A 17475-nucleotide genomic window follows, 5' to 3' on the forward strand; every position below is an offset into this window, starting at 1 on the left:
TTACTGGAATATAAAAAAGTTCCAGAACTTTTTAAATAAAATCGCATGCAGATCTGTCAAAAAAAAAAAAAAAAACCTTGTTTATCCGAGCATGTGAACTTCTTTTTAGTTTTCCTAATCTTCATTTACAGTACTGTTTTATCTGAATCTCGTCCATGAACTATGGTAAATTAGTATCTTGCGTGAGCTGAGGGTTAAATAGTCAGAACATCTTGCTCTAGAAATCTTCAACTCTCAAAACAGCTAGAACGTGCGCAATTAACAGACATGGCCTTGGTCGCTTCTACCGTAATTCCAAAACAAAAACAACAGTTCTAGAGATCTAAAAACATTCGCACATGTCCTTGTTTGCTGTGGGATTCTACCCAACCCTACTAGAAAGGGAACACTTTCTAGTATTTATAACATATATCATAAACCATACTCTAAAGCAGGATCATCATAGCAATCGATCGCAGTGAATAATAACACTGTATAAAAAATAAGCGTTCCCATTTTTATGGGGTGGTGGGGGGGGAGTTTCGTGTTTGTATTGCAATACTACACATTTCTTCTTATACCACTGTATTAAAAGAAGTGCAGTTTATTCGTTTAGGAATAAAGCATAATCATCATAACGCTAATTACGGGTATAGACCATAATGGTCTGTTCGGTCTAAAATGGTCTGAAAAAAAAAAAAAACTTTTTTATTCAGTCATTTTAGGAATACAATATTCTTGATTGGCTATCAGTGGAGATTGAACTCCCCCCCCCACTCTCCAAAAGTTAGATAGGGCTAAAATGGCCTCGCCTGCCTCATATACGAAAATAAAAGGCGTTAGCTGATTATTATTATTATTTTACTGTCTTTCTAAGAATGAGGGGAAAAAAATCGATTTTATTATTAGGGTTTTTTTTTTTTTTTTTTTACTGGTATTACGATAGCGAACTACTGGCTGATGACTTGTGGTAATCATCATCATATTGATAATAAACAAATTATTGTGAAAGTTGTAATACTAACTAGAATTACCAGAAATTACTCGAATTTTTAGTTTTAATATATCTGATTCCTTATTAATTAGGGAGATGCCTGAGATAGAATACTTGCAAATTTGAAATTTCAAATATAATTTTCAATTTGAAAATATAAATTTTCCAATTTATATTTTGAGAATTTTTCAGATTTTGCTTTGTTTATATAGATTTTTGTATCGCACTAAATAGTTCACTAGCCAAAGAATTTTTTTTTTTACATTATTTCCACAAATAATGATCAACATAAAACCCAATGTTCAAAACTTTACAAAACTGATATTAATTGGATAACCATAAAATAACAAAGATTCCTTAAAGCGATGTCAACACTCCCATGTGTACTTTGTCCATTCGAATATATACAACACTGATTTAGTAGTGAAGGGGAAACTAGCATACTTTTAAGCTTATTTTGTCCATTATTGTTCAGCCACTTTACCCTGAAGTAAATCTAGACCAAAGTTTGATATTAAAGTACAAAGTATTACTCCTGCTGGGTTGTCAAAATTCTCAGTTATTTAAATTGACAACCAAGGGCTACAGATTGTTATAACTGGGTCTTGATATGTTTGTTTTAGATCGCCACTATTGAAGGTTGATGATGATGAATAATGATGATGATAATTATTATTATTAGTAGTATTATCATCATTATTTAATTCGGAATCTACAGCAGGAAAAATAGTTTTAGTGCTGTAGATTCTGAATTAAATAATGATGATGGTGATAATAATGATAATAATAATAGTCACAATGAAATACACCAAAGTAATTAATAATTTCATTATGAATAAAAATGCAAGTACTCACAAATTTCAGCAAAAGACATACACATTAAGACAGGATATACAACACGAAAAATTAATTGCTTGTTTACTTCTAAATAAGTAAAATAATGGGAAACCATACCGCAAATCACAGAACAACAACTAATATTTAACAGGGGGGAAAAAATGCGAATAAAATTGTAAACAAGGTAGTTGCTGTTGAGATGGCACGACGCAACCATTTTAATTTTGTGGATGTGGCACATCGACAAGTAATATAAGAATAGAGTACTTCTATTTTTTTTTTAAATTGCATATTTCATATTTATTAACATGAACACATTTTTGGATTTCCAATACTTTTCTTTTTCGTTTTAGTTGTTGCTGCGACCTCTGGTGTAAACCATGCGCGTATTAAATTTCAAACTTTTTTTTTTTTTTTAGTGGGCAGTGTTCAACGTGTCCAAATATTTCAGTTGTCCTGTTGACAGTTTCTAAATTTTACCTATACACCAAGCGTGCTCCTGTTTCTAAAATCATCTCTCTCCCCTCAACAGGCATTGGTTTACCACTGTGCCCAGGAAAAGAGTAAGCTATTTGGCTACACGTTTCATTGCTTCAGGCTTTAGAATTCCGTAAAGATTGCTAATGTTTCTTTTTGTTATTTTGTGGCGAATTTTTACTTTCAAAATATAAGAACATTGCAATAATTCACAGGTATTTACAAAGCTTGATGGTAACGTTGCTGGTTTCATAGTAATAAATTCGCTAGAAAAAGACCTTTATTGATCAATATTCCAGCTATAGATTAGAGGAACTTTTCTACTGTTCATTTATTAATTTAATTTTTTTATTTCAATTAGCTGGATCCAGAATAGTCGAGCTTTGGCGCAGGCAATCAGAATTTTTTTTTTTTCTCCTGGAAACTTGATTTCAACCAGTAATATAGAAAAATCGTACCGTAGGACACATTGAAATGTTCAGAATCATGAGATCGGCCAGTTGTCTGCAGTACTTCCTGAAGTCGTTAAAAATCATCAAAAGCAATGAACTTAACTATCTATGGGGACTAAGGGTGGAGACCAGCTATCCACCGATTTCTAAAATAAATAAATAATAAACAATTTTTATTTTATTTTTAATACCCTATCTACGAAAAGATGTTGGCTTATAGTACATTAGTATTAGCACTGTGGGGCTAATGACTAGAATAATCCCAAAAATGCTTTACCGTGGAACTTTGTCAAGTCACTTCAGATCTTCAATAAGGAGGGTGGTGGTCTCATATTGGGCAATAAAATCCTTCTACTACCTAAACACATTCACAAAACATCCATGCCCACATTAGGATCCAAACGCACAGCCTTTTGGTTGGAGAGCTGATGCACTATGCACTCTACAAATCAGACTAGCCAAGTGATTAGGACCAAGTAAGGACTGAAAAAAGTTTTCTGCACCTTTAAAAAAAGAAAAAGGCTTTTATTTATTTTTTTTTCTGTCGTTCATAACTTAGTATTTCGTACACGACCTAATACTCAGAGCAAAGCTATTCCCGTTTTTTTTTTTTTAGAACTATTAGTACACAAAATTTGTTGCCGAGAACATTCAAATCTTCGAATAGCTTTTCAAATACAATTATAGAAACAAAACATGAAAAATTATCGTGAAAGAAACGAGAGCTATATATAGAAAATGATAAAAAGCAATTTTTTTTTTTTTTTTGTAACCAAGATCATTGTGAACTCTAATATGTAGCTTAGCATAGATCGAGTGTAACTCTGCGTTCTTGCCATGTGCACTCCGAAATGACTATAGCTACGGCGTATTTCATTGTCTCTTTTAACTTTTAAGGCCACTTTTTATGTGCATACTTTATATTTTTATCCTTTATAGAATCTCAGAAAAAAAATCTAAAAGAAGGGTAGGAAGATGAGGAAGAAATTGGTCCTTTTTCTGCCACATCACCTATTATGAAAATGATTATCCAAGATTTGTAGTGTAGCATTTCCAAAATGCAGGTATCCCCATCTAGACAGTAAAAATTCTTTTACTGTAATAAATACTTAGCCAGTAAAAATTCTGAGTAGTTGAACATTTATTTTAGGTTGGGTAACTATGAACAATTTAAATAGTCTGAATTTATTGGTAAGCTTCTCAAGAAACTCTACTCTATATAGTGTTCGGCTATTTCTATTTAATACTGTTAAATAGACCTTCTTACCTTCGCAATTTCAAAATAAAGCTTTTATATTTGCATACAGATGATGACTTTTATTCAGTATTTAATATAAATTATGTTTTGGGAATGCAACATTTTCCATTGCAATAGCCTGTAAAAACACCGATATTTAAATTGTGTGCAAAAAAAAACAAAAACAAAAAATGTCTACTGACCACATTATTTTTTCAAGTTATCGCATAGTCAATTAGTCAGAAATAAAACAAAAAAAAATCGAAAATTCTGTAAGCTGTTTATGGCAAAGGAGATTAAAATTAACAGACTGTGGATCAGGACAAAGAGAGCAAATCAGGCGCACTGCTGAGGTCAGTTTACTACATCATGTTTATTTTGAGCATTTGGAAAACGTACTATTGTAATACTGTACTAAACAAGCGGAGTGGGGGGGGGAAGAAAGAGAAAGCTTTGATACCATAATACAACCAAGTGTTTCATAAAAAATAAAATCTTTCTAGTAAACAACCGTATTTTTAATATTTTTATCTTATTCATCATAAAATAACAAGAGAAAGACAACATGTACCCATATGACCCCTAGGTGGAGATCTGAAAGAAATATCCAAATATTTTTCAACTACCTGACTGCTGACATGCGGCTATATTATTTACGAGATTTTCCTTCTAAGCAGATTGACACATTACATAAGGTAAGACAGGTGTTGGTATATGACCCCACCCATAATCCTATGGATGACCTAAGCATAAAAACTTGCTGTAGGTGTGCTTATAAGGATGTCATTTGCTAACCAGTCTAGAGAGAGAAAGAGCTCCTTCTTTTGTATATAATAGGATGTTACTTGGGGTTTTGTAAGAAACGACATATTGTCCTTACTGACAATATATTGTTCTCGCCCTTACTTCACGTATATTATACAGTAACCGAATTTTGAGGAAAGGGATTGACGGAATTATTACTCAATGTAATTTTGAGGTTGCGATGGTTTTCCCCCGATTGTTCTTTAAAAAGAAATCTCAGTTTGTGAGCTTTAATTTGCCTTTAATATCTTTTAAATATATATATTATTTATGAACATTTTGTTTCAATCAAAAGTTATGTTAATAAAAATTACACTTTATTAAATTATTATTATTATTATATTAACTCTTCTGGAGTCAAAGACTCATGGAGAGAGAGAGAGGTTTATAATGAACAGTTTATTTTAAAAAAATCCATCTTCCATACGTAGGTTCATAAAACCTATTACGCAATATTGCCCTAGGGATTGGCAAGTAATCTGGGTGGAAGAAAGAAAAAATCTGCTAATGTTTTTCTTGAAGAACTCTGGGGGTTGCTTTATTTGGGAAATGGCTGTTCCAAAAAACAGAGAAATGGAATGAAAAAAAAAAAAAAAACGAGAAGCTAGTGCGATAACTGGAGACGAATTATGTATGGATGTTAAACAGTATATGCTCTTGTTCTTATATAATTAGCGGTAAGTGGAGGTCACCACACATGTAAAAAGTGTGGTGACCAGTTCTGTAGGGAGCAAAAAAAAAAAAAAAAAATACATAAAAATAATAAAAAATAAAAAGGAAGATAAACCTTATTCCACTCGTAGGTAGAATTCACATGGAAAAAGCAACTCTTTCCTTTTAAAATTCGGACTGATGCCATTTTTCTAGGATTGATAAATTTTCATACTAATTCACGATCTTTAATACTAGCTAGGTAAAGCTGCTCAAAATTTCATTTTTTTTGGAAGAAAAATTTCTGAGAACCGGCTCACGATCCTTGTATTTGGGTGTCAAGTTTCATATTTAGTTCCTGCGGAACTTGTCAATTATTTATATAGATATTTTATTTGTTGCTCCTGTACTTCAGAATTTAAACGATTCGGTAAAGGGTACAGTTATTTTATTTTATTTTATTTTTCGGACAATAACAGAAGCGTAATCGCTATGGCACAAAGATCTGCTGCACAAATATTCTGAGGGGGGGGGGTCTGATTGGAAGGCTATGTTGTTTTGAGTACTCAACTTTCTCCTTATAGTTTTGATGATCGTTTTTTACCAATCAGTTTTTTACTTACTTTAGGGAGCGTAAATGAAAGTCACTGAATTAATAATAAATATTAAGTTTCGAATATAACTAATACTCTGATCAGAGTTCAAAGTCACAAGAAGCAGGTGTAGTGGCTTTATCATTGCTGTCAGAATATACAAAACAGAAAGCCTCATTTTCTGATCTTATCATCTTGTTCCTTCTTCTGTAAAAAGACGTTAATATTAATGCACTCATCTCCCTTATAATTACCAAAGAATGTATTGACAATATTAAAGTTAAGGAACGCTAAAGTTAATTGAAGACTGTAGTTCTTTCCCACTTTCTTCTTAAAGGAAAAGGCCAGCTGGGTTTCATGTCCTCAGTCGCGAAAGAAGATAGGGAGAAGAGGCAAGTAATTTTAATTTTATATCATTACACGTAAGTGGCAGGCAAAAATTATCTTGCACCTGGATGACAATCACCCTTGGCAGACAACTCTGCTCAAGGCCGTATTCTCCCCCCCCCCTCCTTCCCGTCGTATCCTCTCTATTCGACCATTAAATTATAAATTATATTCGACCAGTAAATTAGTAAATTAAATTTACTTCGTAATATCTAAAAAATCGTATTTCTGTACTGTCTTCAGTGCGGCTTGCTTTATTTTTCATCGAGAATAATTAGCTTAAAAGAAATTTAAGAATAACGAAGTTTCTTTCACAGAAGGTGATGAAACAGTAAAAAAACTCAATTTAAAACACCGAAGATCTGAGATCTGTATAGACAGCAAAAGTAAAGGTTGTCTGGAGAGAACTCCGGGTATCTTAGTTTTATAAACTTCCGGTAACTTTTTTTTTGATTCTTAATTGTTACTGTTGTTTGGGATAACGGCAGACACAACTAAGAATTTATGTATACAGTCGTGTGTTCATACATTAAAACTATTGGGCTGAAAATTAATTTAAATAGATAAGTTAAAAATAAAATTAATAAAAGATTTCATATTTATTTAATTCTTCGAAAACTTTTGATAAGTTAAAAGAAGTCATTAAATCATCAGGAGCTCGTAAAATTTATCTAAAAGCTAGCCATTCCCTGGTACTTAATCAGTTACGAGTTTCAAAACAAAAAAAAAAATGGTTTTAAATATCATAAAACAACAGAAATGGAAGCTCATCTGTTAAACATTAAATCCCGACTTACTACACATGGTTATTAATATATCAAAAAAAAAAAAAAAAATGCAGGCAGTAAAGCCTTTGAAAAAAGTTTTGTAAATCTCGATAAGAAATACTCAACCTTACTAGAACGTTCACGGAAAAATATAACCAAATTACTGTAAAACTCGATGTAGCTTAAAAATACCGAAGCGCTTTACATCGATTTTTACAGAGATCAAATCTCATGAGAACTGTTACAAAAATAACCTTGTTTGTCTCTATGTAATTTTTGCTAAATATATAATGTAAATAACCCTATGGGAATTGATTGTATTTATCGTTTTAACTCAAGTTTCTAGAATGTCAAAAAAAAAAAGCAATGCTTTGCCATCGGAACTTTGTATAATGTATAATACTATGTATAAGAGCACAAGAAAGTTGTTTACGATTAAGTGTGTAAGAAAGTTGTTTGTAAGCTCTGCGCATGAACACCTTCAAAGCTAGTATCAAAGAGGTCCGCTAGTTTCAGAGAAGTTTCCACTGCCCGACAAGACAAAGAAAAAAAGAGCGCATGGAGAAGAAAAAAAAGGGGCCGGCCTTAACAAAAGGATCAAGGAGAACTACCAATTTCTTCGGGGTTTATAACCCTTGGTGCAAGGTCCCGAGAAGGCGAAAATAAAAGAGGACGGAGCCGAACATCGTGGGCAGTTTCCAGCAGAGAACCAGGTGGTCAGTTTTTCGACAGAGAACCAGAGGCAGTCGAGAGGAGGCGAGGTCCAGTTGCTGACAGAAGGAGAGGAGAGGTCCAGTTGCTGACAGAAGGAGAGGAGAGGTCCAGTTGCTGACAGAGAGGAGGCGAGGTCCAGTTGCTGACAGAGAGGAGGCGAGGTCCAGTTGCTGACAGAGAGGAGGCGAGGTCCAGTTGCTGACAGAGAGGAGGCGAGGTCCAGTTGCTGACAGAGAGGAGGCGAGGTCCAGTTGCTGACAGAGAGGAGGCGAGGTCCAGTTGCTGACAGAGAGGAGGCGAGGTCCAGTTGCTGACAGAGAGGAGGCGAGGTCCAGTTGCTGACAGAGAGGAGGCGAGGTCCAGTTGCTGACAGAGAGGAGGTGAGGTCCAGTTACGGAAGCAGGAGAGGCGAAGCGCTGTTACCGAAGAGAGGCAGTCAACAGAGAACCAGAAGCATACTGACCCAAAGAAAAGACTTTATGGCAAACCCATGCCAGAGGAAAAAATTGGGAAGGTAACCGAAGCTAAAAGCCGTAGAACGACCTTCAAGCCTGAAACTTCTTGCCTGGGCTTTTGAGTACCGAGAAGATTGCAGTCCAAGACCGCCAATAATCCGACAAAAAGCCCCCTGAAGCAACGCCTTAGGTGAAAGAAATATCACAGAGACTTTGATGCAGGACTTTTGGAAGGTGTCATGACAAACAGCCTCCGTAAGTGTGTCCAACCTTTAATGTACATTCTTTTTGTAATCTAGGAGATATGTCATAGATGGACTGATAAGAAATAGTAATAAGAAATATGTATAAGAGAGTCCTCTGATTTGTTGTTAACTGGAATATTAATTGTAAGATAACTTGCCATAGCTAGTTAATCTCTTTATGAGTAAATTAGTCTTGGCAACTTGGTTTTTCTTAAGCAGAGAAGTAACAGAGTAAATTTATTGTATAGTCATTTAATATTGAAAAGGGAAAGTTGTTACACTTTCGTCGGGTCTGCGCCATTGTTATGTATTGCCGTGTGCGCCATTTTATGTCGTTGCTCTTTCTATAATATTTTACTTCCCTTATGAATTCACCTCTCTACAATAACTACAAGCTTAAAAAATTTCCCTGACTCTAATATCTGTATCACTTCTTACGTGTTCATTCTATAAGGAAAGCAAATTCTTTATCTCTAGCCGATTCCTAATTTTACTCACGTGCTTACCCTCACTGTTAAAGGTTATGCTTTGCTAAAGAAACGAATTCCCTAATTTCTTTCTGGGCTGTCTCCTCTTCAGATATTGACAAATTTATTTTTTAAAGCTGCATCAGCCAATATCTTAGAATAGAGAGGACTCTTATTCAGGGAGACTTTTCCAGACCTTTGGTGCACATAGGTGAATAAATTTAGTGCTTGAACACAAATTAAATGCTCTACTGTGGCTAAGTAAATTCTAGTCGTAACCTCTATAACAACATGTTATACCTTTCTTTCAATCCCCCCCCCGCTATGATTCGGATTAATGAGTGGTAGTTTTGGTTCATATCACAGGCAAAACTCAGGTATAAAAGAAAAAACATATTTATTGGAATTTAAAGACGTAATATACACTTAGACCAATCTCACTTTCAATTAGTTCAATGACATGCTAAATCAAACTTTATCAAACTGATTAATACTCTAATGCATGAACAATAAATCCTTCTCTTGAGTTAGAGATTTAACACACATAATATACAAATTATACTCTTCTAATCATTATTCTACCTACTGTGTTAGTCTTGCATATTAAACTAGTCACAATCATCTATAATTATTCCAGACAATTTGTCTTATGGACATTAGCCACTGCTAAATAATCACTTAAAGTTCTTAAATAATGACCATACTCGATTATTACACTACAATGATCTTTCCCTTTTACCGACTGGGTAATTATACAACAAAATCTGTACTTGACCATTTCTTGGGGAAGGGTCTCCAGGTCCGTCTGAACTGTCCTTTGTTTGCATTACCTTTCGATACTTCCATAAGCCTGCGTCCACGTGGTGGGTCACTATGGTCATCAGATTAAACTATGCTCTACACCTGGCGTTTTTCCCTCGTCTATTCTCGATCTGTTTCGGGCCATGCTCGTTTCTAGCGGCCAGTTCATAATATACGTCCACGATAGTATTCTGTCGGAACTTTCAGCGAAGGCAGCATGTGCCGACATCTCATGCTTTAGTACCGGCAGAAATTCAGACATCGAGGGGAAATGCGCACCTTCCGATATCGAACTATCGCCAAGAAAACCATCAGGAACCACCACGAGAGAAGTCAAATCATCATCCAGCAAAACAGACGAAAAAAAGGCTTTAGAAAGGGATGCAAACCCTTTTTATTCTCCTTTCACTTCCCCTGTTACTAGCCGCGATAGCGCCCTCTTACTTTCCTTTCTGCGATCTTTTCACGCCCGCTACTTTCTTCGTCCGCGGCAACTTCGACACATCGCGAGATCTTAGCAGCGTCTTCCGGGAAATGAATGTGCGTCGCTCTCCAAGATTGCCAATGCCTCAGGCCCGCCCGTGACCTTTGGACTACTGTTTACATCTAATTTACCTATTCATTGTATACATGATGTATTTTATATAATACTAATTTATACACGAAGTTCTTTACATGGTATTACAATTCTACTAAAAGGAGGTAACTCTATTTCTATTTACAGTTAGTACTTTATTTCTTCTGCTTGGGTACAAGTTCATTCTCTCAGCTGATTTTTCTTACTTGTTAAATCCTGAATGAATCGTTTCTTTAATAAAGTGCTTCATGCAGGATGTAACAAAGTTTGTTTCTTTATACCAAAAGCATAAAGGTAGAGAGAGAGAGAGAGAGAAGAGTAACCTCCCTATCGCTTATTTAATGTACTTTATTTTAAATGTAAATAAATGTGTTTTAATTATATGTCAATAGAGTGCTGCCTGATTGTTTATTTTACAATGCACTGTTCCTAAAAAAAATCGGACTTGTGAGCGGGAAACCAAGTGAGATAACCGCAGCGTATAGTTAAGTGCAAATAGACCACGACTGTTTGTGTAAAGTTTTACTGAAGGAATTTGTCTTAGAGAAAGAGAGAGAGAGAGAAATCAAATGGTCGTATTACTGAGTTTAGTGCCAGTTAAAAGATATTAGTCGTGCAGTCTCAATAAAGTAAATTTTCTAGTATCCATAGGCATAAGACTCGTAGTGCGAAAGGTAAATAAACACAGTACACAATATTATAAGCAAGAAAGGTTATGAGAGAGAAAGCGTGCACTGCTAATTAGAATAACAGTATTTCAAAGGTGCAGTAACCAAGCAGGCTTTATAAATAGCAAGTAATAGCAACACAGTTTACATTACCTACCGACAAATGGGTTGCTAACTTATCCGCCGTCTTCTAACTAAAGATGAACCGAATGTACTAACACGAGACCACAAATTTGTGATTTCACCCAAACGAAGTCCCTATTTAGATGCCATGTAGAGCAGAACATTGACAAGAACTTTTTTTTTTCCCTACCTGTCTAGTAATGAAGCTAATAGTCTGCTTTTGGAAGTAGCCAAGGCGATGTACAACCATCAGAACTGAAACATTCCGAAATTAAATTAAAAGCCCTGAAGTCCTTAAAAACGCAGTAACACACACTTAACCAAGCTGACAAGGAAACGCCATTGTAATCTTAGATTCCAAATCGTATGATCGCAAAATGAAATTACTTCGTGATCGCAATACATATTCCCAGTTCAATACGGCTCCTACCAAAAGTCAACTAAAAAACTCAAGTTATTGGATAAAGCATCAGTAGATAAAGAAACTAAAAAACATACCATGCAAGACCCCCTAGAAGACATGGCTCACCGAAATTACATAAAAGTAACTGTCTGCTCAGTCCTATTGTGGATTCCTACGTATAAAACCTCAAGATTTCTCTCTAACCTAATCCCATCCCCTCCCTCATTGGCCACTCAGCTTCTTTAATAAAATATTCCACAGAATTTCTTGCAAAAATAATAGACATAAAACTGGCAGTACAGACATGTTGGTAAACCTTGACATTGTCCCTCTCTCTCTCTCTTCACAAATATCCTTAACAAAGAGACAATAGAAATTCTAGCCTGAAAATTTCCATCGAACATAGTGGACTTGTTCAAATTTACAATTACATCTGGTTACTTCACATAGAAAGATAAAATATACAGGTTAGCCATAAAATAACTTTCCCTCTTTGGAGGCATCTGTAGCTAAAACCAATAAACGGAATGAGACCAAATTTTATATTTAGATTTTTGAAGGCATCGGGAGATGATTTCTGCGAAAAAATATTTATTACCAAAAGTCGAAGATAGGGGAAATTTTGGAGCTGGCAGAGCCAAAACAAGCGGATAATTACATTAAAGGTAGATAAAATAACATTTCGACGGTGTAAGCGACAGCCGCGTCACTCATTCCAGCTGGATATGTGGCACGTTACAATGATAATAATAATAATAATAATTAAACTAAAACAACAACTTGCAAGAGACACAGAAATTAGTGTAGTGATTAAACTCACAGGAAATAATGTTTTATTCATCAGAATCAGGGTCCCCTGGGCCACATACACGATTTTCAATGTGCTGACCTTTCTTGTGTACAACAAATTGCATCCAGTGTGCGACATGCGCTACAGCTGAGCATAAAGAGTTGGATGTTCATAACAGCCCATTTTATGTTCTCTTTCAAGACATGCAAGTTGGGAACGCCACCAACATACACAACGGATTTCAAATACCCCCACAGCCAAAAGTCACATATCCAGCTGGAATGAGTAACGCGGCTGTCGCTTACACCGTCGAAATGTTATTATTCAATTTTATCTGCCTTTAATGTAATTATGGCGCTAGCGGAGCCGAATAATTATAATTATTCGGCTCCGCTAGCGTCAAAATTTCCCCTATCGGCGACTTTTGGTACTAAATTTTTTTTCGCGGAAATCATCTCCCCATGCCTTCAAAAGTCTCAATATAAAATCTGGTCTCATTCCGTTTATTGATTTTAGCTACAGATGCCTCCAAAGAGGGAAAGTTATTTTATGGCCACCCTATAAAAACAAGACGATGGAACTACAATGAGCTCATTCTTATCACCTAACTTATCCAACTTTTATCTTGCACACCTAGAAGAAAGAATCTTCTCTCTCGACCAATTTGGCTGCAGTATACTGATGACATCTTTGCAGTTTGGAATCACACAGAACCAGAATTTCACTCATTTCTAAATCAACACCTTACATCCTCGTATTAAGTTAACACTAGAAAAAGCCAACATAAGCAAGATGGATCCATTTCCACTTCTGCCTACCGAAAACCAACTTTTACATATCCACATCATTAGCCCACCATCCATCTAAAATACGGCATTATAAAATCCCTAGTATCAAGAGCACATAAGATTTGTTCTTCCGAAGAATCTCTAAAATAAGAAGAACGTGAAACTATCAAACAAACATCCTTATTAAATGGCTATAATCTAAAAATAACTGAAAAAAAAAAAAATTAACGACTCTCCTTTACACAACCCAGACAAGAAGCACACAGGACTACTATTATTAAAGGCATCTGAATTCGTGTTGGCAAAAAGTATGAAATATATATATATATATATATATATATATATATAAAGGAAAGTCGTTAATTTTTTTTTTCGGTTATTTTTAGATTATAGCCATTTATATATATATATATATATATATATAAACTTATCGCTACCTATAAACCTATCAACCAAATTCACAACTTGCTACCTTCTCCAAAAGACAAACTCTCACTACCAATGCTGCCTGGCGTATACAAAGCACCATGTTTGTGCAACCTGTCTTACTGTGGACAAACAGAAAGATCAGTCAATAAACATATCTCTGAACATCAATACTACATCCGGTTTATCAAACCACAAATCTGGTCTTGCGCAGCATGGAATTGAAAACACAGGCCGAAGAATCAAATAGGAAAACACCAAGCTGCTACATAGACCCATATATAAACATGAACGGTTATATAAAGAAAGTGCTAAAGCCCTATTTCATTGACTTAATCTCAGTCGTAATGACTACCTTACTCTTCCAAAAGGGTGGGAAATTGTCATCCTCAAGTGCATTAAATAAATTTGTAAAATCTTATATTTTTATTTTAAAAAAATATAACAGATTATCTGTTTTATTTTTTTTCAGTGATGTTGCAAAATTTATCCGTTATGCAAATTAGCATAATGTATGAAGATTATAGAAGGCTGAATGTTTGAAAAAAAAAGTTGGCAGTTGAGTACTGGTACAATGGAAATATATACACTGGAATCTCCCAATTTAAATTCTATTTCATATTTAGCTCATTTTTGATGGTTTTTACCCAAGTCTCGTCATAAGCAACTATTTTCCGAAATTTAACGTTCAAGGGCTTTATTTCCGATTCATTTCAAAGAAAGAGCTCTACAGCGTTTATTATAGAAAGAGTTTATATTAAGAGCTCTACAGTGTTTATTATAGAAAGAGTTTATATTAATTAATAATCTAAATTTAATTAATATCATTATTATGTAAATATTATAAACAAATATTTTATATTTGTTTATCTATTTTGTATAATAATGTTTACAGTATTTTTAAACATTTCTTTTTGTAAACACCTCTCGCAAATTAATATAACAAAAATATTTTAGTCTTCTGTTTTTATTTTTTAGAAGAAGAAATTTTTTATATTTTAAAGAAGATTACAAATTAATTTGCGAGAAATTTATATTTATATAAATTTATATAAATTTATATATATATATATATATATTAGATTTTCTGCTGGATCATTTCTGTAATAATATGGTAGTGTGGTTAGCGTTCATCTTTGTGAACTTTCCTCATAGGTGATTAGCAAATTGTAGTATAGTATATGTTAGCTCAGTTATTATCGACAAAGCGTCTCATAGAGGCACTTGATAATAAACTACAGCAGCAGATACAGAATAAACCCGGACTGGGTCAAGAATAACACACTCGGTGGTGGGAATAGCTTAGGCCCTCACCAGCCATGGCTTTGCCGCGTACGCGGACCCTTGGAATCGAAGTTGAAGCTGACCTACGACCTCGATGTTTGGGCAAAGCCCTCATCGAAAGCGTTGGTGCTGAGCAGATTTTTGGTTTTACTCCCTTTGGTGGTCGCCGCTTCCAAGTAGTAGTAGTAAGGAGTGAACAAACAAGAGACAAACTACTTGCAGGATTCGAGGGTAATGGAAAAACAATAGTTCCATTTTTGGCAGGGAGCATTACCAAACTACTTAGAATCCCCAGATTCCCTTTAGAATATATTGAAACGGATGTAAAGATCATCCACGAAATATTCGGGAAATGGGGCGTTTGGAAGTCCTAAATAACCAGAAAACCCCAAATGGAAGTCGGGTGAAGTCCACATCTCCCTCGAGATGAAAACGCCAGTTCCCAACTTCATTATTATTGGATCAGCCAGAGTAATGATAAACTACCTTGGTGTAAAAAAATAATGTTTTAGATGTGGTGCCTTCACTCACCTTGGGGCAGACTGTCCTAGATTGAAATGTAAAAACTGCCTCAAAGCAGGCCACAACCAAGAAAACTGTGAGTCAGCTTGCCTGAAATGTGGGGTCATTAACCACAAAGTGGACACATGCCCATCCAGAACCCTTGCTGAGAGGATGGGTGGTGCAATCACGCCAGCAACTCCACCAAGCAATGGAAATGACACAGCACAGGAAGCTTCTCCTCCTTTCGAGGCTGCTCCTGATATAACAGAAATCCATACCTCCGCGTCTAAGAAAAACCGTAAGGGGGAAAAAACTTCCACAAGCAGTAAAATCCAACAAGAAGAAACAGTCGTTATTGAAACCATCAATACTAATATAGATACTAATACTAATACAGATATAGATAGGGAAGAAGGAAAGGAAGAAGAGTTGGTAACGCCCAAAACAGCAAAAGTATCCGAGACCGCCCACCCAGAAGTCCCTCACGAAAGCAGGGGAGACTCTCAGCCATCTCATCAGAGGTATCCCAGGGATGGCTGAAAAATTCAAAGAAGCGATGAAAACATGCATCAGGGGAAGTTGGATCGCAAAATGGGGTGACATCTTCGTTGATGACATCAGCAAAGTCACCCCTGAGCAGGTAGAGATAGCCCAGGATTTAGACGAGGAGGCAGCTTCGGCGTTCTTCATAGCTCTCTGCAAACTAGACATGGCCAAGGGAAGTGAGGTGGCCAAAAGAATAATAACTGCCCACAACAAAAGCAAGACACAGTAACCACCTTGTGGGGTTTCTGTACACACAGCTTCACCGGTTTCAGCTATCACAGGTAGGGGAGGGCCTGAGCGGCGAAGGCTTACAGCGAGGCGGTGCAGTTCCTTGTGAGCTGCATCACTCGAGTCAGATCCTTCCTCCACCTCTAAGTTTACCTTTCAATTTTTGCTTTTCTCTGTACTGTTTTTGTTTGTTTTGTTACATGTTTCCTTTTTAGGATTTTTCCTTTTTGTAAAGTGAGAAATCAGCGACCGTTTTATAAACGCCCGGGGGGGGGGGCAAACAGCTAAAACAGGTCAACTGAGGCCTCTTTCACCTACTCTACCACTATGCATTCTATCTTTATTTTCTCTCCTACTATCTGCTGACGCTCAGCCTATCTTACTCTACAGGCCGATGATGAAGATTTGTTGAACTCACAAATTATTATTATATATGCTGAATCTCAGCCTATCTTATTCCACAGGCCAATGATGAGATACGTTGAACTCACAAAATATATATATAAGTGGGACCTGAGGTTTCGGATGAATCAATCGACCGTGAGATGCGGTGATTGATTCATTCAATCACCTCAAAAAAAAACTAAAATTAAAATTTAAAAAAAAATGTAAATAAAGTCGTTTCATCTAGCCGAGTGTTGCGCCAATAAGTTTTCCTGAATTCCATTTATTTCGTATATAGTTGATGTTCATTTAAAAATATAAGTAATAAATATCCCATACTTGAGACTAAATTTTTAGAAGAGTTTCGTCGCTCGGTGGAAAATCCTGAAGTGGCTTGAAAAAGTGCCATGTCTAGCCTTTCTCGAACAGGGTTCCCAGATTATCAAACTCTCAACCCACCTACAGCAAAGAAAGAAGAAAAAAAAAATCTTTCGTGGATGGGCTTCACAGTGAAAGAATGCCACACTCTATACAAGTACAACCTTTTTTGTTTCAAAATCTATCTAGGTTTTCCCAGTAGTTTAAATTCAGAAAACTTGTTCTTCTACAGACAAATTACATTAAGATTGTAATGTGTTCCTTTTTACCGTTTATGTGTTTATTTTCAATTTTTGAGATATTTTTCGAATCCAGGACTTTAGTGGACAATAAGAAAACATGCATCAACGAGATTTGGCAAGTATGTCGAAACCGCTCTTTCGATTGCTTTTGTCAAATAAATGAATGGGTTTGTTGCCTTTATTATTTCAAATTATGGATCAACGATCACCGACAAAGTATTGGAGTCACAAATTCCCGGAACGAATCAGCATATGATAAACTTAAATATTTAAA

General features: G+C 35.5%; 1 protein-coding gene across 4 annotated transcripts in view; it reads right to left on the minus strand.

The window, feature by feature from the left end:
• Positions 1-17475, minus strand: part of LOC150104990 (uncharacterized) — a 231805-nt gene that overhangs the window by 177230 nt on the left and 37100 nt on the right. The window contains exon 1 of one of the 4 annotated variants that reach the window (XM_090395447.1): positions 1829-1937. The exons of the other annotated variants lie outside the window; for them this stretch is intronic. The gene's annotated coding sequence lies outside the window, so the exon portion shown is untranslated. Of the gene's footprint in view, positions 1-1828; positions 1938-17475 lie in introns of those variants that run through there. 4 annotated transcript variants of the gene reach the window in all.

This window comes from Typopeltis vanoorti, chromosome 7 (assembly GCF_054136105.1).
Source record: "Typopeltis vanoorti isolate ZY-2024b chromosome 7, IOZ_Tvanoo_1.0, whole genome shotgun sequence".
Taxonomy (NCBI): Eukaryota; Metazoa; Arthropoda; class Arachnida; order Uropygi; family Thelyphonidae; genus Typopeltis; species Typopeltis vanoorti.